This window comes from Cetorhinus maximus, chromosome 20, assembly GCF_964194155.1.
Source record: "Cetorhinus maximus chromosome 20, sCetMax3.hap1.1, whole genome shotgun sequence".
Classification (NCBI taxonomy): domain Eukaryota; kingdom Metazoa; phylum Chordata; class Chondrichthyes; order Lamniformes; family Cetorhinidae; genus Cetorhinus; species Cetorhinus maximus.
In genome coordinates this window covers 18,172,777-18,198,541 of record NC_135898.1, presented here as the reverse complement: position 1 = coordinate 18,198,541, position 25,765 = coordinate 18,172,777, and positions in this window count along the sequence as shown.

Sequence of the window (25,765 nt, the reverse complement as noted above, 5' to 3'; positions counted from 1 at the left end):
GGAATGTTATATGAATGTGTTGAGAGTTACTCTGCTACTATCACCAAATTAAATTCCTAGCGTGTATTTTTTCTTGAATTGCACCTCAAGATAATTGGAATGGAAATACTGGGAAGAAATAGTTCTTAGAACATATTCTCAAATGTTCCTTTAACGTGTGACTGGACTGAAAATTTACCAAATTGAGGAAAACATGTCAGGAAAGGTCTTCTTAATTACCGTTTCCTGTTGAATGTTCAGATTGAGTTACTGATGAAATGTTTTAAAAAAGGCTGTGGTACAATGATTTGAAAACCTCTATTTTTATCTACTATTTATTAGATCTCATAGATTCTTTTCTTTCGTAAAGATTGTCAACTTTATGTATTCTTGACCTTCCTCTTTCCAATTCATATTTGAATTCTTACAGAAAGGTAGTGCGGAATTTTCTGTGCCCATTGGCAGCGTGAGCAGACAATCTGGTGAGAAGGCCAAAAATCGCTTTCACGACGTTGTGAAATCAGTTCGCAATCGTCCGCTCTGTCCCACCTTTGGGCATCGGGAACTTCATCGTAATATATCTGCATATCATTATAAGCCCAGCCCGCCGGAATCATTCCCCCATGCTGGATCATCCGGCACCCACTTTGACGTGTTTCCCAACTGTACATAAATGGCGTGCACTTGGCGGGCTGCACTTTGCTCAGGACTTCAAGGTTTGCTTGCTTACCTTGCTTTGGGCAGCGTTCATGGTCATCAGCGCCAGGCTTTGCAAGCAGCACTATATCACTTTTAGGGGGGTTCATGGGCAGGTCTCTACCTACCACACCAGCCATAAGATGGGAGTGGCTTTTCAAAGGCTGCAGGGCTAAGACTTGCTTGGGGAAGTGGGGGGGAGAATTGGCCTCAGGCAAGGGAAGGTGCTGCAGGGTGAGGGCTGTACTGAGTAAGGAGGGTATCCCAGGGTGTGTGTGGGGGCATAAGTTGATCTGTGCAAGTGACCTCAAGATGGGGAGGGCGAGGAGGCAGTCTCCAGAGGAGATGAGGCCAGATGTGAGGCTGTGTGTGGAGAGAGTGAGTGGTGATGCCCCTTGAGCTGACAGTGAGTGAGATGCCAGTGAATGTGCGATGGCCTTGTGAGTTGATGAGATCACTCATACTCTTTCTGCATTGCATGGCCAATGTCTTCTGTGCAGCATTGGCACTGATCACCACAGCCATTACCTACCAAGCTGGAGTGGTGGATTGCTGGGCCCCCTAAGGCCAGAGTGGGAGTAAAGGGCATCATGGCAGGCCTCCACGGCATCCAAAAGACGTTCCAGGGACAAGTCACTGAATCGGGAGGCTGCAGTCTTCTTGCCTTTTGGGGCAATGTCTTCTGTGCAGCTGTCCCGCGCTGGAAGCACTGAGAAGGGCACATGCGGCTGCACTTTAAATATGGCACCCAGTGTGAGAAAGTGGCGAGCTGACAGCGTGGGAGGGCAAGTGAGAGCCTGTCCGCCAGCGTTTTCCCCCAGCATCATTAATGAGGCGGGACTGGGACAATAAGGTGTGAAAAGCCACCATTACGGCCGATGGGTAAAGCACTCTTTTTCCCGCCCGCTACCGCACTTAGTGCAAATCTGGGACAATTCCGCCGGCAGTATTTCCACACTTCAACATACCTTTGTTGCATTATTCTCTCCCTTTCTTGCCACATGCACCACTTCATTAAAAAGGTAAATGAGCACCCTGCTGCTCAGCTTCTGCCAAAGGCCATTCGACAGCCAACTATTCAGTACATCATCAGAGCAGCCCAAAGTTGCTCTTGACATTCCTATTTCATCTTCCTCCCTGTGGGGCAAGTATGTGGGTTTCAGTTGATAATCTACCTCCTACAACTCTTTAAAACTGTGTATTTGTGCATCATCTTGCTGTGCAGCAGGTCATCCTTGTTGAAACATTCTACTGTAACTATCTGTTAATTGGAAGCATGTGAGCAGGAACTGATTGCCCATTATCTTGTGCAAAGAACTGAAGAGGTGGCTTATGCTACTTAGGTTATAGATGCTGTGCAGTAGGCCCAATTCCACTCCTGTGATCCATGATTTGATTTGCAGTTGTAAGCATCATTGTATCCTGGTAAGTACACTAGCAGCTTGCCAAGAAAAGTTAGTGCTTGGATCAGGATTTCCATAAACAGCAGATTAAAGTTACTAATTTGTAGATATTTGTCCACAGCCCAGTCAATCATTCATTCAGCTGAAATCAAAACCAGAAAAAAACTCATACAAATGTAATTAACTTTAAAATGTGCCAAAGTCTTAAAGCAAATGTGCAGTGAATAGAGTACATTTGGATGTGACAAGCATAAAAACAGATAATTAGGAAACGCATTACAAGAAGGAATTCTAAATTATAGAAGTAGCTGGGATAATTTAAGCTAATGGAATTCTATATATTTAAACTGAATGGGAGTTGTTTGGTTCAATGGAATTTTGCACAGTGTGAAAGAATAGTGGAAATTCAATTCTTGAACTTGTGTATAAATATATTGTTTGAATAATGGTATGGGTCATTGAAATGGTGATCAGAATTGTATTTATGCTAAGAATTCTCCTTAAGGTGACTTTAAGACCAGAGATAGCACCAAAGCAAGAGGACATGTGATTCAGGAGAAAGGGAGATCAGTAGCGCGATAAAGTAGGAAAGATATTAAGCAAAAGAGCAGGAGAAAAGAAGAAATCAGGAGAGAAAGAAGAAGAGATATTGAGAGAGAAAGATTGAGATCAACAGAGGGAGAGTTCAGGGAAGGGGGAAGTCAGGAGAGAGAGAAAATTAAAGGGAAATGTGAGGGGAAAGAGATCAGAACAGTAAATTCACGATCAATGATGAGAGAATGTAATTGAAACACTCAACAGAACAGTGCAGGAGAATCCAGTGCGGAGTTAGGAGCACCATGGGCTGAAAATACTAACATCCACACTCAGTTCTCCAGTCTGAGTTTTCTTTGAACCCAAGCAACATCAACCCTGTGGGTGTTCCACATTATCTTACCAGCCCTGAGACTAGGGGTTGATATTGCAACATATCTGATTCAAAGTATTGATATTACAAAGCAACAGATACAGTGCACAACTACTGCCAGCTAAATGAGACGGAAATAGTTAGTTGAATTGACCCAGGTTATGTTATCAAAAATCATGAGCCCAAAATTTAGTTCTCTGAATGCTTCTGTGGCATAACTGCCAGATAAGGGTAGAAAATGGAATACAATCAGAAGAATCTACCTTGGGAAGTCCTTCAATTTGCCTCTCAGAGGTCTCAGTAGAAATCTCATTAGATGAGAGCTCGCATGCATGCTACCAAGGCTTTTTAAAAGGTCACAATCCATTACTAGCCAATAGTAATTAATCCAAGAGGGTCCCCAGCATCAATGATGCCAGTCTTCAACCAATTCAATCCACGTGATATCAAGAAATGGCTGAAGACACTGGATCCTGCAAAGACAATGGGCCCTGACAATATTCCGGCAATAGTACTGAAGACTTGTGCTCCAGAACTTGCTGCGTCCCTAGCCAAGCTGTTCCAGTACAGCTACAACACTGGCTTCTTCCCAGCAATGTGGAAAATTGCCCAGCTATGCCCTGTACACAAAAAGCAGGACAAATCCAGCACGGCCAATTACCGCTCCATCAGTCTACTCTCGATCATCAGTAAAGTAATGGAAGGGGTCATTAACAGTGCTATCAAGCAGCACTTGCTTAGCAATAACCTGCTCACTGATGCTCAGTTCGGGTTCTGCCAGGGCCACTCAGCTCCTGACCTCATTATAGCCTTGGTTCAAACATGGACAAAGAGCTGAACTCCAGAAGTGAGGTGAGAGTGACATCAAGGCCGCATTTGACCGAGTGTGGCATCAAGGAGCCCTGGCAAAATGGAGCCAATGGGAATCAGAGGCAAAACTCTCCACTGGCTGGAGTCATACCTAGCACAAAGGAAGATGGCTGTGGTTGTTGGAGGTCAATCATCTCAATTCCAGGACATCACTGCAGGAGTTCCTCAGAGTAGTGAGCTAGGCCCAACCATCTTTAGCTGCTTCATCAATGATATTTCTTCCATCATAAGGTCAGAAGTGTGCAATCATCAGCGAACATCCCCAATGTTCAGCACCATTCATGACTCCTCAGATACTGAAGCAGTCCATGTCCAAAACACAGCAAGACCTGGACAATATCCAGGCTTGGGCTGATAAATGGCAAGTAACATTCACGCCACACAAGTGCCAGGCAGTGACCATCTCCAAAAAGAGAGAATCTAGCCATCGGCCCTTGACATTCAATGGCATTACCATCACTGAATCCCCCACTATCAACATCCTGGGGGTTGCTATTGACCAGAAACTGAACTGGACTAGCCATATAAATACTGTGGCTACAAGAGCAGCTCAGAGGCTAGGAATCCTCCAGCAACTATCTCATCTCCTGACTCCCCAACACCTGTCCATAATCTACATAGCACAAGTCAGAAGTGTGAGGGAATACTCTCCACATTACCTTTGTGGAATACCGTCCACTCAAGCTCAACACCATCCAGGACAAAGCAGCCCGCTTGAATGGCACTCAATCCACAAACACTCACTCCCTCCACCACCGACGCACAGCAGCAATCGTTTGTACCATCTACAAGACGCACTGCAGAAACACACCAAGGCTCCTTCGACAGCACCTTCCAAACCCACGGCCACTACCATTTAGAAGGTCAAGGGCAGCGGACACATGGGAACACCACCACCATCCTCCAAGCTACTCACCATCCTGATTTGGGAATATATCACCGTTCCTTCACTGTCACTGGGTCAAAATCCTGGAACTCCCTCCCTAACAGCGCTGTGGGCGTACCGACATCACAGGGACTGCAGCAGTTCAAGAAGGCAGCACACCACCACCTTCTCAAGGGCAATTAGGGATGGGCAATAAATGCTGGCTTAGCCAGCAAAGCCCTCATCCCATTAATGAATTTTAAAAAAAACATTCTACAGGCCAGGAGTCTTCCTATCCACAAAAGTGATACTGCTCCAGAGATTTGAAATTCTTGTCTTAATCTCTCAAACAACCTCAGGTTCCTGTCTACCACTATTCCGCCAACAAAGCAGCCAAAAGGAGTTTTGTTGCACCATGTCTGTGCCTCTGTAATATTGTTAGCCTTTATTGAAGGAGGTTGTATAAGAAAAAGGGACTCTTGCTGCAATTATATAGGGTTTTGGTGAGAACACACCTCTGCTTTCCCTTAGGGTCTGATGTTTAAGTACCCCCCAGACTGCAGTCAAGTAGAAAAATAACTGAACTGATGAAAACTTGCCTGTTTATACTATTCATCTTGTTATTAAAAATCTTGAAAATGTTACACCTTGTTGAATATGATGTAATGACTTTTAACAATGTAGTAAGTTCATAATTACTGCTGAACAGTCTCACTGTCCTTGGAGAACTAACTTTCTCTTTGCAGAATGTAAAATTTCTCCACTGTGATTAAAAACTGGACGTATTTTTAAATAATTCTTTAAAATATTTTATATTTCAGCTTCTACCTTAATCCTTTTTTATGTGTTTCAGTCATTTATTTTGCTCTCTATATTACTTAATTAAAAGTGAGCAATTCAGTGCATTTTACTTCCTGGTTTGCTGTCCGTGAGATAACTTCAATAAGATTGGCTGCTTATCCTGCTCAATGACATCACTGTTGCTGGACACCTGGAGATCTCCTTGACTTAGTGCCAGGTTCGAACTGACATCGGAACAAAGGAAATCCACACCACAGAGATCACTAGAGCATTGTTTCTTCATTGCTGGCTGAAATCTGGGTTATTATGTTTTTATATATTATGTTCATACAAACTTGCTGACTGGTCTGTAGTATATTAGGTTGGTTTTGAACCAGTCAGGTCCCTGTGAGAATACATAAGACAGGTATTATTTCTGTTAGTCTTTTATTTACACTTCTGATTTGTATTCTTCCTGCCATTTAAAATTGCCTATTTTGGCACAGTGAATTTCCAACATTAACCATTCTGAGATGCTGAATCACCATCTCCCTGTGTCTTGGCGTAACCACTCTCTCTGCACCTACCCACCACTGGCTCACTGTCCTGATTAATACAATCCAATCTCTCTGTCAGACCCAATTTGACATCCTCCTAGCCACCCAACCCTGAATGATATATTCCTGGCCAACTGAACCTGACTTTCATGCTATGCTGTGGCTAGCTGCCCAGCTATGTTCATTGACTGACAATTTCCAGCCTATTTTTCTCACTTCTCTTTTCTCATTCTTTCCAGGTCACACATGGGCATATGAGACACGACCAATATTTGAATAATCTTTAAATACAACAACACAGATCACATTACACAGGATGCTTTAGCTTCTAATCCACTTTCTATTCTGTGTTTGGATTAAAACACATCTGATTGCAAAGCATTGTACTGAAATGTTCTTCCAATCTGTGACCCTTGGATGTAACAGTTTCTTTTATACTAAATTGTATTTTCTGTGATCCATCTTAGGAAGAATATCTGATCTTGGCATTCCCCACTGATTTAAAATCCACAGAACTCCACCTCCAGCTCATCCTATGCAATCTTACTGACTGCTCTTTGCAAAGCTACGCACGTATGGAATGTTAATCTTACTGGAATTGTTCCATTTAAACCAACATGTTTTTCAAAACATTCCTGATTTTTTTTTTGGTGAAGATTGTCCTGCTCATCAAGGAAAGAGATGTAAGTGCAAACTGGGGTGTGTTCCCACATTTGACAAAGTTTCAGCATCAAATCTCCCCACATCCGCTGTTGCACAACCTAGCTCTCCAGTTGATACGCTTTGATTGCAACCTCAGACAAGCACCTCCACTTACACCAGTGCCCTATTTCCATTGTTTTCCTTAACAATCTTTGTGAAATGATCAAATACTAACATTTAGGGCTTGATTTGAAGTTATCTGCCAAGAATGGAGGTGGAGTGGATGGGGAAAGGGGGTGGGGGCAGGTGAAAGGGGATCGGTAGAACATGGGAAACCCTGTCACTGGGTTCTCCTGCCTGCTGTGGAGCTTTAACTGTGTGTGTATGTGTGTGTGACCTCACTGATAGCTTCCTGGGGGAGATGGGATTCTGATCGCTGTAAGGGGTGGGTGGGGTCAATCCCTGGTGGGGAGAGGTCTAGTCCAGGCGGTCCCAATCTCAGGGTCCTGGGGTTGGAGGAAGCAGGTGGGAGGGATAGGGGACCTCAGGGGCAGGTCAGAGGCTCTGTGTAGGAAGGGAAGCCTAGTTGAGAGGAGGGAGAGGAGAAGGTTGGAGGACTCATGGTCAGGAGGGAGATCAGAAGATTCAGCAATGGGCACCCAATCATTGGAGGGAGGAGCTTCCAGCAACTAAATGGAAAGGCACTGACTTCCTGGATCCGACAACAGTTTTTGCTTGGGTTTAACTGCTGGCTTTCCTGATGCTCAGGAAACCTGGGAAGCCAGCATTAAATTTAAAATACCGAATAAAATTGAGACCTGTTCCACCCTGCCTTCTAGGAACTGGTTGGTCATTCACCCATCCTGTTAAAACCAGAAGGCAGTGGGTTGGAGGTGGGTTGGCTCAAGATTGAGGTTTTTGATCTCTCACCCGAACAAAACTCCCCCATTTTCTTGGGGTTAAAATTCTACATTTTGTACATAATTTTGGGCAATGTTGAGCTGTGGACCAAGTCCATGGAGAATAGAGTCTGCTTGGCTCAATTGGCATCTTTGCAGAGTTGTCTATGCCAATAGGTCTCAATCTCAAATCCAGATTCCAGGACATGCACTGTTCAAGGTGGCATCCTTTATTCTTGAAATACTCAAGCACTATTTAAAAAGCACGGAAGTTTGCTGGTGTCCACCAGTCATTAAAAACAGATTAACTGGCCATGTGTCTCATTGCTGTCTTTGGGATCCTGACATGTGTCGGATGGTAGTTAATGTGCCAACATAACATCAGCCACTGCATCTAAAGGTGAATTGGGTGAAATATTTAGACTGGTTAACTGAAGAAATTAAGGAAAGCATCAAACTTAAGGAAAAAGCATACAACTCTGCAAAGATGAGTGGCAGGACAGATGATTGGTCAGAATATAAAGAACAGAAGAGAATGACTAAAAGGTTAACCAGGAGAAAGAAATTAGAGTATGAGAGGAAGCAAGTTAGAAATGTAAAAACAGGTAACAAGAGTTTCCAGAGGTATTTAAAAAGTAAAAGAGTAAGTAAAGTGAGTGTTAGTCCTCCAGAGAGTGACAGTGGGGAGTTAATAGTAGATAATAAGGAAATGGCAGATGAAATGAACAAATATTTTGCTTCTGTGTTCACTGTAGAAGATACAAAAAACATTCCAGTAGTAGCTGTAAATCAGGAGGTGAAAGGGAGAGAGGAACTTGATGAAATTGAAATCACTGGGGAAACAGTACGAGCAAATTGTTGGAGCCGCGGGTTGGCAAGTTTCCGGGTCCTGATGGGCTACATCCTGGGGTCTTAAAAGAGGTGGCTAATGAGGTAGTCGATGCGCTGGTGTTAATTTTCCAAAATTTGCTAGATTCTGGAAAGGTTCCATCAGACTGGAAAGTAGCAAATATAACCTCTCTATTCAAGAAGGTAGGGAGGCAGAAAACAGGAAACTAAAGGTCATTTAGCTGGGCGTCTAACATTGTTAGAATCAATGATTAAAGAGGTTATAGCTGGGCACTTAGAAGAGCTCAAGGCAATCGGGAAGAGTCAGCATAGTTTTGTGAAAAGGAAAATCATGTTTAACCAATTTATTGGAGTCTTTTGAAGGAGTAACGTGTGCTGAGGATAAAGGGGAGCCTGTAGATGTACTGTACTTGGATTTCCAGAAGGCATTTGATAAGGCGCCACATCAAAGGTTATTACGAAAAATAAAAGCGCATGGTGTAGGGGGTAACATATTAACATAGATAGAAGATTGGCTGGCTGGCAGAAAACAGAGAGTATGCATAAATGGCACTTTTCCGGATTGGCAGGATGTGACGAATGGAGTCCCACAGGGTCGTGCTGGGTCCTCAACTCTTTACAATTTACATCAATGACTTGGATGAGGGGAGTGAAGGCATGGTAACTAAATGTGCAGGTGACACCAAGATAGGTAGGAAAGTATGTTGTGAAGAGAACATGAGGAGGTTGCAGATGGATCTAGATAGGTTGAGTGAGTGGGCAAAGACCTGGCAAATGGAGTTTACTGTGGGAAAATGTGAAGTTGTTCACCTTGGCAGGAAGAACAAAAAAGCAGAGTATTACTTAAATGGAGAACAGCTGCATAATTCTGAGGTGCCGAGGGATATAGGGGTTCTGGTAAATGAGTCACAAAAAGTTAGTATGCAGGTATAGCAAGTAATTAAGCAGGTTAACGGAATGCTATCCTTTATTATCAGAGGAATTGAATATAAAAGTAAGGATGTTATGCTTCAGTTATACAGAGCATTGGTGAGACCGCACCTCGAGTACTGTGTGCAGTTTTGGTGTCCTTATTTAAGGAAGATGTAAATGTGTTGGAGGCAGTTCATAGGAGGTTTACTAGATTGATCCCTGGAATGGCCAGGTTGCGTTATGAGGAAATGTTAGACATACTGGGTTTGTTTCCACTGCAGTTTAGAAGACTGAGGGGTGACTTGATTGAAGTATACAAGATCCTGAACGGTCTTGACAAAGTAGATGTAGAAAGGATGTTTCCTCATGTGGGGGAGTCCAGAACTGGGGGCACTGTTTTAAAATTAGGGGTCACCCTTTTAGGACAGAGATGAGGAGAAATTTTTTCTCAGAGGGTTGTGCGACTTTGGAACTCTCTGCCTCAGAAGGCGGTGGAGACGGGGTCATTGAATATTTTTAAGGCAGAGGTAGGTAAATTCTTGTTAGGCAAGGGAATCAAAGGTTATCGGGGGGCAGATGGGAATGTGGAATTCGAAACACAAGCAGATCAGCCATGACCTTATTGAATAGCGGAGCAGGTTCGAGGGGCCGAATAGTCTATTCCTGTTCCTATTTCTTATGTTCTTATGTTCTTAAGTGATAAGGCTCTATTTAAATGCAAGTCTTTATTCCTTCTTTTTCCAACTGGGTCAAAACTTCTCAAACTCAATTTAACTGGGGACCGTGACAGTTGGCATAGAAAAGACTTTTATTCTTTCACACTTGGCTTGATTTGAAGTGAGGTTCTTGCTGTTCTGACCAATGACTCAGTCCCTCTCCAAATGCTTTTGATTATTTTTACACTGTTGGCTAGCAACCACTCAACTGTCTGCACCATCATTTCTCGAGAGGCAATTGTATTATATCTAGATATCAATATCTAAAGTAATTTAAAATAATTCTTTCTATTTAACTTGTTATTTTCTCTTCGTCCCTCTATCCCACACTTCTGTCAGATTCTGCATACTGACATAGGAACATAGGAAGGAGAAGGTCATTCAGCTCCTTGAGCCTGTTCCAATACTTAATTAGGTCATGGCTGATCTGTATTTTAATCCCCACTACCCACCTTGTTTCTCGAACTCTTGGCAGCCTTGCCTAATAAAAATTTAACTAAACCAGTTCTGAAATTTTCAACTGGGACTTCAGCCTCAACAATGTTTTGGAGGAACAGGTTTTACTACCCTTTGTGTGAAGAAATATTTCCTGACATCACCTCAGAATGACCTAGCTGTAATTTTAAGATCATGCCCCCCTTTTCTGGACACCCCAACCAGGGGAAATAGTTTCTCTCTATCTACCCTATTAAATTCTTTAATCTTCTGAAACACCTCAATTCAGTCACCCCTTTGACTAGAAACTGAACTGGACCAGCCACTGTAGCTACAAGAGCAGGTCAGAGGCTGGGAATTCTGCAGTGAGTAACTCATCTCCTGACTTCCCAAAACTTGTCCACCATCTACAAGGCACAAGTCAGGAGTGTGATGGAATACTTCCCACTTGCCTGGATGAGTGCAACTCCAGTGACACTCAAGAAGCTCAACACCATCCAGGACAAAGCAGTCCACTTGATTGGCACCCTATCCACAAACATTCACTCCCTCCACCATCAACGTACAGTAGCAGCAGTGTGTACCATCTACAAGATGCACTGCAGCAACACACCAAGGCTCCTTTGACAGCACCTTCCAACAGCAACTCACCAAGGCTCCTTTGACAGCACCTTCCAAACCCTTGACTGCTACCACCCAGAAGGACAAGGGCAGCAGACACATGGGAACACCACCTGGAAGTTCCCCTCCAAGTCACTCGCCATCCTGACTTGGTTCGTTCACTGTTGCTGGGTCAAAATCCTGGAATTCCCTCCCTAACAGCACTGTGGGTGTACCTACACCACATGGACTGCAGTAGTTCAAGAAGGCAGCTCACCACTGCCTTCTCAAAGGCAAGTAGGAATGGACAATAAATACTGACCTAGCCAGTGATGCCCACATCCCATGAACGAATAATTTTAAAAAAATCACCCCTTAATCTTCTATACTCAAGAGAACATACAGCTAGTCAATGCAACCTGTAATCATAATTTAATCCCTTTCGCCCTGGCATCAATCTGGTCCTAGCTGCAAACAGAAAGTTCTGGGGACAGACTTGTCTCTTTGGTGCTTTGGTAGAAAGCATCACATTGGTGGCAACTACATAAGAAAATCAGACATGGGGGGTTGCATCCCACTCAAGCAGCCCATTTATGTCGAATTAATCAATTTGAACATCCTTTCACAAATTTTTTTTTATCTTCAATATGAAAAGGCTAGAGTTATAATAATAGATGGCAAGAAAACACAAAATAGTTGGGTGGAAGAAATTAGAGGTTTAACAGAAACACATAAAAATTGAACAGGCAAGTTCTTACATACTGTGGCAGTGTACTGGGCTCATGGTACTGTGCCCAAGACTGTAATCTGAAGAGGTCTAGTATGTTACTATCAGAGAAGTTGATTTGACAATTGTGGTTACTTCATCTGTTGTCATTCTCTTTTGATCATTTTGTAATCACTTATAAACAAAGAAAGACTTATACAGCAATTTTCATGATCTCAGGATGTCCCAAAGCCACTTGACAGCCGCTTGATACTTTTTGAAGTGTGGTCACTGTTGTAATGTCGAAAACGCAGCAGCCAATTTGCACACAGTAAGCTCCCACAAACAGCAATGTGATAAAGACCAGACCTTCTGTTTTCCTTTAAATGATATTGATTGAGGAATAACTATTGGCCAGAACACCAGAAATAATGTAGAAATAGGATGTTCAGGATTGTAAGGATTAATGTGGGACTGGGGAAACATTATGATGTAGAGAGTCACATGGGAGTAGTAAAGTATAGTCGTGAATCTGGTAGAAGTCAGCATGAAATTGGCACCTGGTCAGGACTGTATCCTGTATATATGTATATAGTCATGTGTTATTAATAATTCAACCATACAAGCTCCTAGACCTCTTCATGAGACAACATACCACCATACAACAGGCAACTCCCCTGCTCTTCTTCAAAATAATTTTATGTATCTCTTAAATCAGTTTGAGAGAGAAGACAGATCCTTGGCTTAATGTCTCATCTAAAAGACAGCACCTCCAACAGTATATAGAAACGTAGGAACAGGAATAGGCTATTCAGCCCATCGAACCTGCTCTGCCACTCAATTAGATTATGGCGGGTCATCTACCTCAACGCCACTTTCCCGCTCTACCTCCATATTCTTTGATGTTATAGCTCTCCAGAAATCTATCAATTTCTGCCTTGGACATGCTCAATGATTGAGCTTCCATAGTCCTCTGGGGCAGAGAATTCCAAAGATTCACCACTCTCTGAGTGAAGAAATTCCTCCTCATCTCAGTCTTAAATGGTCTATCCCTCAGTTTTAGACTTACCAGCCAGGGGAAACATCTTATCTATATCCACCCTGTAAGAATTTTGTAAGTTTCAATAAGGCCACCCCTCATTCTTCGAAACTCTAGGAAATACAGAACCAGTCTCCTCAATCTCTCTTCATAAAACAATCCGACCATCCCAGGGATCAATCTGGTGAACCTCCGTTGCACTCCTTCTGTGGCAAGTATTATATCCTTCCTTAGACAAGGGAGCTAAAACTGTGCACAATAATCCAGGTGAGGTTTCAGCAAGGCTCTATATAACTGCAGCAAGACATCCTTACTCCTGTAACCAAATCCCCTCGTGATAAAGGCCAACATGCTATCTGCCTTCCTTGCTGCACTTGCATGCTGGCTTTTAGTGACTTGTGAACAAGGACTAACAGTGTGCCTAACACTGAGCCCTGTGGAACGCCTTTGGATGGACACCTGCACTTCCCAATCTCTCACCATTTAAGAAATACTCCACCTTCTTGTTTTTCCTACCAAAGTGAATAACTTCACATTTATTCACATTGTATTCTACCTGCCATATTCTAGCCCATTCATTTAGCCTGTCCAAGCCCTCTTGAAGCCTCCTTGCATCCTCCTCACAATTTATGTTCACCCAGTTTCGTGTCATAAGCAAATTTGGAAATATTACAATTGCTCCCCACATCCAAATCATTTATATAAGTTGTGAACAGCTGTGGACCTAGCATGGATCCTTGCGGTACCCCACTAGTAACAGCCTGCCATCCTGAGAATGATCCGTTTATTCCTACTCTCTGCTTTCTGTCTGATAACCAATTCTCAATCCATACTAGTGTGCTTCCCCCACTCCCATGCACTCGAATTTTGTTTACTAACCACCTGTGTTGGACCTTATCAAAAGCCTTCTGAAAATCCAAATGCACCACATCCGCTTGTTCTCCTTTATCTATGCTACAAGTAACATCCTCAAATATCTGCAACAAGTTTGTCAAATCTGATTTCCCTTTCATAAATCCATGCTGACTCTGCCCAATTATACCATTCCTTTCTAAATGTCTCTAATAATAGATTCTAACATTTTTCCTACTACTGACGTCAAACTAGCAGGTCTGTAGTGCTCCATTCTCCCTCATCCTCCCTTCTTAAATAGTGGGGTCACATTTTCTACTTTCCAATCTGCAGGAACCTTTCCAGAGTCTAAAGAATTTTGAAAGATAACTACCAATGCATCCAGTTTCTCTCTAGCCATCTCCTTCAACATTCTGGGATGAAGCTCATCTGGTCCAGGGGATTTATCAACCTTTAGTCCAGTTAACTTTTCAAACACTACCTTTTCACTAATATTAATTTCTTTTAGCTCCTCAGTTCCACAAGTCCCTTGGTTGCCTAGTATTTCTGGGAGATTTTCTGTATCACCTTCCATGAAGACTGGTCAGAAAAGTAAAAGCCCTTGGGATACAGGTGAATGTGGCGAGTTGGATTCAAAATTGGCTCAGTGACAGGAAACAAAGGATAATGGTCGACGGGTGTTTTTATGAATAGAAAATGATTTCCAGTGGTGTTCCACAGGGTTCAGTGTTGGGCTCACTGTTAGTTGTATATATTAATGATTTGGACTTAAATGTGGGTGGTATGATTGGGGAATTTGCAGATGACACAAAAATTGGCCATTTAGCTTATAGTGAAAAGGATAGCTGTTGTCTCCAGAATGATATCCACAGTTTGGTCAAGTGGGTGGAATAATGGCAAATGGAATTCAATCCAGAGAAGTGAGAGGTAATGCATTTGGGGAGGACAAACAAAGCAAGGGAATACACAATAAATGGGAGGATATTGGGAGGGGTAGAGGAAGTAAGAGACCTTGGTGTGCAAGCGTTTAGGTCCCTGAAGGCAGCAGGACAGGTGGATAAGGTGGTAAAGAAAGCATATGGAATGCTTTCCTTTATTGGGCAAGATATTGAATACAAAAGCAGGGATGTAGTGATGGAACTGTATAAAACGCTGGTTAGGCCACAGCTGGAACTTTGTGTACAGTCCTGGTTGTTACATTACAGGAAGGACATAATTGGTCTGGAACGAGTACAGAGGAGATTTACAAGAATGTTGCCAGGGCTTGAAATTTGCAGCTATGAGGAAAGAGTGGATAAGCTGGGGTTGCTTTCCTTGGAACTGAGGAGATTGAGGGGTGTCCTGATTGAGGTGTATAAGATTATGAGGGGTCTAGATAGAGTAGATGGGGATGCCCTGTTTCACCTTGCAGAGGGGTCAATTACCAGGGGGCACAGATTTAAGGTGATTGGTAGAAGGATTAGAGGGGGCATGAGGAAAAACTTCTTCACCCAGAAGGTGCTGGCTGTTTGGAATTCACTGTCTTGTTTGGTGGTGGAGGCAGAAACACTCAACTCATTTAAAAGACACCCAGATCTGCACCTAAAGTGCTATAACCTGCAAAGCTACGGACCAGGTGCTGGAGGTTGGCATTAAGGTGGGCAGCTGTTTTTAAACATTTTTTTTTTCATTTTCAGCCAGCACAGACAGGATAGGCTAAATGCATCTGTCTTAGAATCATACAACCAAAGTAACTGATGAAGAGTCATACAGATTCGAAACGTTAACTGTATTCCTCTCCGCAGATGCTGTCAGACCTGCTGAATTTTTCCAGCTATTTTTGTTTTTGTTTCAGATTTCCAGCATCTGCAGTATTTTGCTTTTATTTTGCAAAGTAACTGTTTAGTTTCTCCACCATTTCCCTGTTCTCTACTATAAATTCTCCTGACCCCATCTGTAATGGGCCCACATTTGTCCTAGCTAATCTTTTCCTTTTCACGTACCTAAAGAAGCTTTTACAGTCCGGTTATGCTTCTCACTAGTTTGCATTCATATTCTATTTCCTCTTTCTTAATCAGTTTCTTAGTCCTACTTTTCTGGGTTCTAAATTGCTCCCAGTCCTCAGGCTTACCACTTTCCCTAGCAACCTTAAAGCCATTTCCTTCAGTCTAATGCAATCTTTAACTTTTTTCGTTAACCACTGTTGAATTACCTTTCCCTTTGAGTGTTTGTGCCTTAGAGGAATGTATATCTGTTGTAGACTGTGAAGTATTTCTTTAAATACAAGCCATTGCCTGTCCCAATCCACCATCGTCAACTTGCCCCTCATACCTTCATAATACCTTTTCTTCAGATTGAGGATCCTAGTTTCAGACTGAACTATATTGCATTCAAACTTAATGCGAAATCCTGTCATATTATGGTCACTATTTCCCAGAGGCTCCTTTACAGCCAGGTTGTTAATTATCCCTTTCTCATTACACAACACTAAATCCAAAATAGCCCGATCCCTAGTTGGCTCCTCAGCGTACTGCTGCAGAAACCCACCTCGTACACATTCCAGGAATTCATCCTCTACAACTTGAGTGCTGATTTGGTTAAACCAGTCTGTGTAAATTGAAGTGGTCCATTATTACTGTATTATCCAAGTTACATGAATCTCTAATTTCCTGACTTACACCATGCCCAACACTACCAAAACAGTTTGGTGCCCTGCAAACAACCCCCACCAATGCCTCTTGTTGTTTCTTAGCTCCACCAAAACTGATTCTACATCTTGATTCCTTGATCTAGGATCCTTTCTTACCAATGTTTTGATCTCATCCTTTATTAAACCCCGTCTCCTTTTCCTTTTTGCCTATTCCTCCTAAATGTTGAATATCCTTGGATATTTAGTTCCCAATCTTGGTCATCCTGTAGCCACGTCTCCGTAATGGCAATGAAATCATACCCATTTACCTCACTTTGTGCATTCAAATCATTAACTTTTTTGCGCATGCTGCATGCATTGAGATAGAGTGCCTTTTTAAAAGACTTTATTCTCGTTTCTGATCCTATCCGATGCTTGCCTATGCTTTGTCTGCCTTTTATTTTTACTTTCTACTTTTCTACTTCCTTTTACCAGTTTTGCTTCCCTCCATTCTGAGCTCCCTCTCAGGTTCCCATCCCCCAGTACAGTGTTCCCTCTGTACTGCACTGGATTTGCCTGGATCTTTATACTCAAGTTTCTGGAGTGGGATTCGCGATAACTCAGAAGTGTGAGAGCTACCAAATGAGCTGTAGTTGATGGGCGTGCCTCAAAACTCCCTAAAATATACTCGACAGACCTTTTTTGCAGTGTTTGCAAAGCATCAGAATAAAATGATCTTGTTGAACCATGATATTAAACTAAGAATGATGTTTGGTCACTCCACTATGTTCTCTGTCCAGTAGTAAAAGCTGCATTGAAAATACAGTGGCATTTATCTTTGATTGCACACAGACATATATGATTAAAAGTCGGCATCTTGAGGTGATGCATCTTTGTCGATGTTAATTCAGCTCCATCACGCAGGTTTTATCAGCCATCTTTAAGCAAAAATATTTCACTGTCCCTTAGGTTAATTGAGTAAATCTTGTCCTCAATGTGTAGTTGAGTCACACAGGCCAGGACAATTCTAAGCTGAATTGCTGATCTGAGGTGCTGGTGGTATTAGGCAAGCACTACAAGCAGAAGAGGGTGTATCAAGAGGAGTAGTCTATTTTCTTGTTGTATGAACTGCAGGAGACTCTGTCAATCTGCTACCATATCATTGCAAAATGCAGATCTGTGCAACAGGACCTACACACTTCTGTGATTTTTGTCTGCTTTCGTTGTAATAAGATGGCCTGGGAGCTTTCAATACAAATTATCTGGATGAGCTAAATAAATAGATCACATTCCAACAAGCGCTAGTCTTTATGTGGTTTGGTAGGTTCAATGTTATTAACCAAAAAGTAATATACTTGTTAAATACTTCAGTAGAAATGATCACTGAAACAATCAATACGAATGAATTCAAGAGATAGTTTGATGTGTTGTGGAAAGAGAAAGAATTGAGGCATACGGGTGAGAAGGCACCTGTGAAAGATGTTCAGGCTTGTTGAGCCAAATGACCATTTGCTATTTCTAAAAAATGTCCTGTTCTTCTGGAAGGTTCTCTGCCCTGAAGCCCAAGTTACTGAATTCCCATCTCATTCTGAACATTAGGAGGAGGAACTGAGTAGAGCTGAGGTAATACGGTTTCTGTCAGAAAGGAAAGGTAGTGAGTCCAGGCTGCTCTCATGATCCCTCTCTCTTTTGTTACAAAGCAGTATTTATAGGAGTATGGGAATATGTATGCCTGCTCAGTGTCTGCTGGTGTTGAATGTTACTTGGTGTGGGGTGACCTGAAGAAACACAAAGGGAATCAGGGAAAGAGTGGAACACAGGCAGTCATCAAAAGGATAAAGGGCCCAGGACACTGGGCTCAGAGCCAAACTAAATAAACAAAGCTCAATATCTTCTGTTCACAGCCAGATATTGTATCAAACACTTTAAAATCCTAACTGAGAGCATTTGTGGGGCTGAGACCCAGAGAAGTGACGAAATTTGCCTGAATGTTGCTGGGAATGTTGTCAAGGCAACAGGGCATTCATCACCAGACTTTGAGAAAGAGCCCATTGTTCTACTATTAACCAGCCTCACATTTCCCTGTTACGGATAGGTTCACCTCACAACACCTCAGGCACATTAATCTCAGGGAAATGCTCTTCCCTGACAGCTTTAATTGACATGAACTTGATGGTCCATTAGTGCAGTACTTACACAAGCTCAATGCTGTTGCATCGCAGGCCTGTTGTGAAACAATTTTGGCACAGTCCAATGTGACAGGCTACGTTTTATGTGATCCAGTAGAAGACACACAATAATGGTAAGATAATCTAATCATTTGTATGAAGAGAATGCAGCATGATATATGCCTTTAGCTACAGTTCCCAATTAATAGGATGGCCAACTGACTGGAGTGCACTTTACGTAGATTGAAAAATGTTGGCAAATGTCCTAATATTTTCACCATTTCCATGATTTTTCTTTATGGACTTGCTAATTAACAAGTGCATGAGAAATTTCAACACCGCCCCAACAATTCCCCTACCGCTCTTGCCATGCATCCTTCACCAGCAAAGCAAGGGCAATGGGACCTGCTTGTACTGCTCTGCTAATAGAGTTTGGTTTTAATGACCAGGCCAACTGTTTCAGGTTGAGTGAGAAAGTATTTTGGAGATCATATTCCATAATTGTTTCGCTTTTCCTTGAAAACTGAAACTTTGTAATGTTGGTAATTATATTTGTGGGAATTATTCACATGGTCATTGCCAAAACTTCAACTCATATGTCACCATTAGCACCTCCTTTAGCCAGTACCACCACTATCAACACCCCTTTGACCTTTTGTTTATGACATCTTTCGCAATCTCTCCTTTGCTTCCACCTATCAGTGGCCTTCTATCCAGTCTCACCTGCTCCACCCCCCCCTTAAACAGTATATATTTCATCACATTTCTACTTCTCTTTAGCTCTGAAGAAGAGTCATGCGGACTTGAAACGTTAACTCTGCCTTTCTCTCCATAGATGCTGTCAGACCTGCTGAGTTTTTCCAGCATTTCTTGTTTGTTTCAGATTTCCAGCATCCTCAGTATTTTGCCTTTAACTCATATGTATTTGGGTGTGTTTCTCTATAATGATCAGGGAGATTTGAATGTTCTTACCAAAGCAAGAATGAACTTTGTATGAAGGCTTGAAATTCTTTACCCTGCTGAAGAAAGAATTTTCTGGAACGGTGCAATGTGAAATACACGCTGTTAATTATTTTATTCTTTCATGGGATTGAGCGCAGCTGACAAGGTCAGTCTTTGTTGCCCATCCCTAAGTGCCCTTGCGAGGTGGTTGTGAGCTGCAGCCCATCTAGCGTAGGTACTCGCACAATGCTTTGAGGGAGTTACAGGTTTTTGACCCAATGACAGTGAAGAACGGCAAGAGAGCTCCAAGTCAGGATGGTGTGTGGCTTGGAGGGGAAATGACAGGAGGTGGTGTTCCCATGTTTGTGCTGCCCTTGTCATTCTTGGTGGTAGGGGTCACAGGTTTGGAAGAAGTTGCTGTTGCAGTGCATCTTATATATGGTACCCACACAGCTGCCACTGTGCGCTGGCGCTGAAGAGAGTTAATATTTAAGGTGCCACTCAAGCGGGTTGCTTGGTGTCAAGTTTCTTGAGTGTTGTTGGAACTGCACTCATCCAGGCAAGTGGATTCCACCAGATTCCTGATTTGTGCCTTTTAGATTATGTGCTAGCTTTGGGGAGTCAGAAAGTGAGTAGCTCACCACAGAATTCCCAGCTTCTGACCTACTCTTGTAGCTGGTTGAACCAGTTAACTTCCTGGTCAATGGTAATCCCCAGGATGTTCATCGTGGGGGATTCAGCAATAGTAATGCCATTGAATGTCAAAGGGAGATGGTTAAATTCTCTCTTGTTGGAGATGATCGCTGCCTGACACTTGTGTGGCGCGAATGTTACTTGACACGTATCACCCCAGACCTGAATATTGTCCAGATCTTACTGTATATGGACATGGATTGCTGCAGTATCTGGAGGAGTCGCAAATGGTGCTGAGCATTGTGCAATCATTCGTGAACATCCCCATTTCTGACATTATGATGGAGGTGAAGATGGTTGGGCCTAGGACAGTATCCTGAGGAACTCCTGCAGTGATGTTCTGGAACTGAAATGATTCCTGCAACAACCACAACCATCTTCCTTTGTGCTGGATTACAACCAGTGAAGAGTTTCCCCCTTAATTCCCATTGACTTCAATTTTGCTCAGACTTCTTGATGCCACATGGTCAAATGCTGCCTTGACGTCAGCATTTGTCAAGAGTAGTCATTCTCACCCCACCTCTTGAATTCAGCTCTTTTGTCCATGTTTGGACCAAGGCTGTAATGAGGTCCGGAGCTGAGTAGCCCTGCTAGAATCCAAACTGAGCACTGGCAAGCTGGTGGTTGTTGTGCAAGCACTGCTTGATAGGTAGATAATCAGGCAGCTGCACTCTCCAATCGTTTAACACAAAGGGCAGAATTTTCTGCCTGTCGGGCGGGCAGGCCCAACCCAATCGCCGGCAGGCGTGGAGCCGATCGCCGCCAGCAAAGCGGGCCACACCGCCGTTTTACATGGGCGGGCCAATTAAGGCCTGCCCAGCGTGACATCCGCCGGGAAGTGCAGCCTCAGGGAGATCGCTTCGACTTTTAAAACTATTAAAAATTGAGAAAAGAAAAATCCCTTACATGTCCCCTCATGTGACAATGTCACATGAGTTGTGACATGTTCATAATTTACAGAATAACTTTATTACAATTTTTAAAACCCTGCATGAAACCTCATCCCGCCGCCAGGGCTCCTGGCCTGCCCGCCAACTTTAAGGTTGGACGGGCAGGTCCTTTAATTGGTTAAATGATCCTGTGAAAGGCGTCAATTTTGCTGTGCCCCCGCCTTCCTGAAAATTTAAATGGGGCGGGATGACGTCAGGGGTTCCGCCCGACATCATCCCACATCATTTTACACGTCAGCGAGCTGGCCCCGCCCCCCTGCTCGCCAACGGCAAAATTCTGCCCAATACTTTCACCAACATTTCCTGGAAAATTGATTCACCCATAAAGCAGCAACCTCAACGACAATTCTGGGGACCTATGTACAGCACAGTTAATGCTTCTCCTTGCAGACCTACAAAGCAGAGAGCAGTTGCCATCACCAGAGTGAGGCTTGATATTGGGAAGTAAGTTAGCTGTCTGTTCCGAAATAACCTCCAATCAATTTTTAAAAGTTAACTTTCATTAAAAATTGCCAAAAAACTGTCAAAAGTTAATTCCAGTGTCCGCACATCCTCTTTTCCCTGGATATGTCACAAAGCCAGGAAGAGGTGAAGGAAAGGGTCGCAAAGCTTGGTGTTGAAGATCTTTGGGGGGTCACTCCTTGATGAAGCCAAGCAGAGACAAGGTTGGCCATATTTAATGAAGTCAGATGCCCTGCAAAAATGGTCATCTGTAATTTTGTTTAAAATTCCTACTTGGGATGTTGCCAACATTTGTTGCCCAGCCCTAATTGCCCTTGAACTGAGTGACTTGCTCAGCCATTTCAGAGGGCAATTAAGAGTTAACCACATTTCTGTGGATCTGAAGTCACATGTAGGCCATACCAGATAAGGATGGTAGATTTCTTTCCCTAAAGGGCATTAGTGATGCCAGATGGGCTCACCATTACCAAGACTGTCTTTCAACTCTCATGGTGGGATTTGAACCAATGGCCCCAGAACATGGGCCTGGACCTCTGGATTACTACTCCAGTGACATTACCAGCATGCCACCACCTCCCAGTTGGTGAATAGAGGCCTTGCAGCTCCTTAGCTGATGATACAAATGATGTTCCAGCGACAGCCTGGAAAGAACAAAAACTCGAGAAATTGAGGTCTGTTGTCACCTGCATTCCCACTGACAAAGCTCTGTGAGAGAGAGAGAGGGAGAGAGAGACTATGACTTCAGAAGTACTGAAGGGGTTCCTTAGAAATTTCCCAGTGGAGCTGCATATATTGTAATATATTTGAAACTATGCATAATTATGAAAAGGAACTCAGGAGATTTTGTGCACATAACGTTGTCTCACATATCAAAAACTGGAGGTTTCTGTCTCCATATGACTCTGTGGGGAAAAGGCGAGGGAGTGGGACTGAGTTGCTTTTGCATAGAGCCAGCACACATACAACAGGCCGAATGGCCTCCTTCTGTGCTGTAAACATTCTATGATCTTCCTGCTGCATTTCACAGAGGAGGTGGCCAATTTTTGAGCAGCAGTCTATGCATGCACAGCTCCTCTGACAGTGCGTTGAATGACACTTGTACTTCGTACATTCTATGGAGAATTGGGGTAGAAGTGGGTTAAGTGCAGACTCTGGTCTTAGTGCCATACCTGCTATATTACGTTCCCCTCCTCCTGCTCCAGGGAAATGCCCAGTGAATAGGCCATTGAAATCCTTTCACTTTCTTCTCACATAGAGGGGGCTAGGAGTGCTTAAAATGTTGATCTCAGCAAAGGAACCTGGATAACAAACCTTGTAAGACTGCCATAACAGAATCAGAAAAGAAAATCTGAGAAATTTCCAGTCTGCAGGATGAGGTTCCACTTTAATGGTCCCTTTATTGTCTTCCTCCACTGAGTCTTGTTAAGGCCATAAATCATGTTAACACAAGGTCACCTGAGCCATTGTATTTCAGTCTATGTGACTGAAGCAAGAGAGCAGGCATAAATCCAGGAAACTGGTGATCACCAATGACTGCAATGCTGGGTGGAGCTATGATGCTAAACAATAGTTGTTTTCACTAGTGGAGCAGCGCAAAAACCCAAGGAGATTATGGCACAGTGTTAATATTTGCATAACTCACTTACTCCATTATTTTTTTGAACTTATGATGAACCTTTATAAAACTCTGAAGTTTTGTGTCCAATTCTGGCCACCACGCTTTAGAAAGGATGTGAAGGCTTTGGAGATGATGCAGAAAAGATTTATGAGAATGGTTCCAGAGATGAGGGATTTTAGTTACATGGATAGATTGAAGAAGCTCCGGTTGTTCTCCTCAGACAAGAGGAGATTGAGAGGAGATTTGACAGAGATGTTCAAAATCATGATGGATCTACACCGGAAAGAAAGACAGAGAAACTGTTCCCATTGGCAGAAGGGTTGAGAACCAGAGCACATTGATTCTTTTGCCCATCACTTTAAATCAAAGGCTACATGGGGAAAAACTTTTTTTATGCAGATGCGGTCAGGATCTGGAATGCACTACCTGAGAGTATGGTGGAGGCACACACAAAAAAAACACAATCAAAAGGGCTTTCGAAAGGGAATTGGATAAGCATTTGAAGAGACAAAAGCCTCCTTCTGGTTCGAGAACATACCCATTTTCCCTACTTTTTGTCCTCTACCACCTAAACAATATCATAAACAGGTCAACAAAAGTTGCCTTCAATTCAACATGCTTTAATTTTAGCTAACTGTGTCTTATACGGATGCTTATCGAATGCCATGTAATTCATATGAACTATTTCTATAACAATAACTTGTATTCATATAGTGCCTTTAACATAGTAAAACATCCCAAGGCACTCCACAGGAGCATTTTCAAGCAAAATTTGACACTGAGCCACATAAACAGATATTAAGACAGATGGCCAAAAGCTTGATCGGAGAAGTAGGCCTTAAGGGCTGTCTTAAAGGAGGAGTGAGATATACGGAGCAGTTTAGGGAAGGAACTCTAGAGTTTAGGGTCTAGGCTGCTGAAAGCTGTCAATGGTAGAGCAATTAAAATAGGAGATACTATTTTAGTAGGGGATGCCAGAATTGGAGGAGTGCAGAGATCTCAGAGTTGTGGCACAGGAGGAGGAGGGGTGAGGCCTTAGAACGATTTGAAAACAAGGATGGGAATTTTAAAATTCAGGCATTGCTGCGCCGGGAGAAAAAGTAGGTCAGCGAACACAGGAGTTATGAGTGAATGGGACTTGCTGCATTAGGACAAGGGCGGCAGAGTTTTGGATGAACTCAAGTTTATGGAAGGTGGACATTGGGAGGCTGATGAGCTGAGATATTCCCTAGTCTACTACTTTTGTTACTACCTCAAAAAATTCAAGTAGGTTCATTTGACATCACCCTCCCTTCACAAATCTGTAGAATAATGGGTTAATAGTTATGGTAACGAGTTAGTGATGTATATCATGATGTAACAGTGACATCAGCAGTCATGTGAAAGAGACTAAGAAGAAAGATGGAATAGTTTGCACAAGAGAGAGATGTCCTTACCTCGAAGTGTAAATAAAGGAGTTTTGAAGAAACCTGGGTTAGGCCTAAGTTACTCCTAGGTGGAAGGAAATCTTTCCAATACAAGTCAGGCCATAAGTTACACAAAGAGAGATCCAAATACTATTCATAATGGAAACCAAGCCACAAACCAAAATTCATATTGACTGCGTCTGATCAGCTCAGATATTTTAAGTGCCACCCACCCTGGTCTTAATTATAGAATTGAATAACTTCCCCCACAGCACATGTTATACTAACAGCTCTATAATTTTATGATTTCTCTCACTCATGTTTCTTAAATAATGGGGTTACAGTTGCAATTTTTCAATCTAAAGGGACAACACCTCAATCAAAAGCTTTGGAAGACTATGGCTAAAGCATCTGCAATATTTCTCAATAACTTCCTTTGAAACCCTGGGGTGAAAAACATGTGGTGGTGTCAACTTTCAGTGCCATTTTTTTATATATAATGCTGCATTCTTGTTTAGATTAATGTCAGTGAGTTCCAATCCCCCATTCACTGTAGGCCATTCATGGAGGAATGTGAGCAGAAATTTAGAATTCCATGGGCCAGAATTTTCCCGTCGGCGATTTGGGGGCCATCCCGGTCCATTTAAAATTTTAGGAAGGCGGGAAGACAGTGAGATCAGCTGTTCGCCCGCCGACCTGTCAATGGCCAATTGAGGCCATCGACAGAGTAATTAAGATAATTAAAGACCTGCCCGTCCAACCTTAAGGCTGGCGGGGAAGCCAGGAGCCCCAGCAGGCTTCTGATAATACATGAAACCTCATCCACTGGCGGGATGAGGTTTCATGTCCGTTTTTAAAAACTTTAATAAATTTTATGTGATATTTATTAACTTGTTCCATCTCGTGTGACATTGTCACATGAGGGGGACATGTTAATAATATTTTAATTTTTCTATTTTTAAAGTTTTGTAGACTGTCACTAATCTCCCTGAGACAGCACTTTGACAGATGGGGAATCCCTCCACCCCCCGCACAAGAAGTGCATAGCGCTTCCTGTCAGGCAGGCTGCTGGGCGGGCCTTAATTGGCCCGCCCACTCAAAATGGCGGCGGGCCCCATTTCGGTGGCAGAGTTCGGCTGCCCACCCGCAGCCGAGCCGGTGGGGCCCACCCGCCAACCGAGGGCAAAATTCTGCCCCATGTGTTTGTTTGA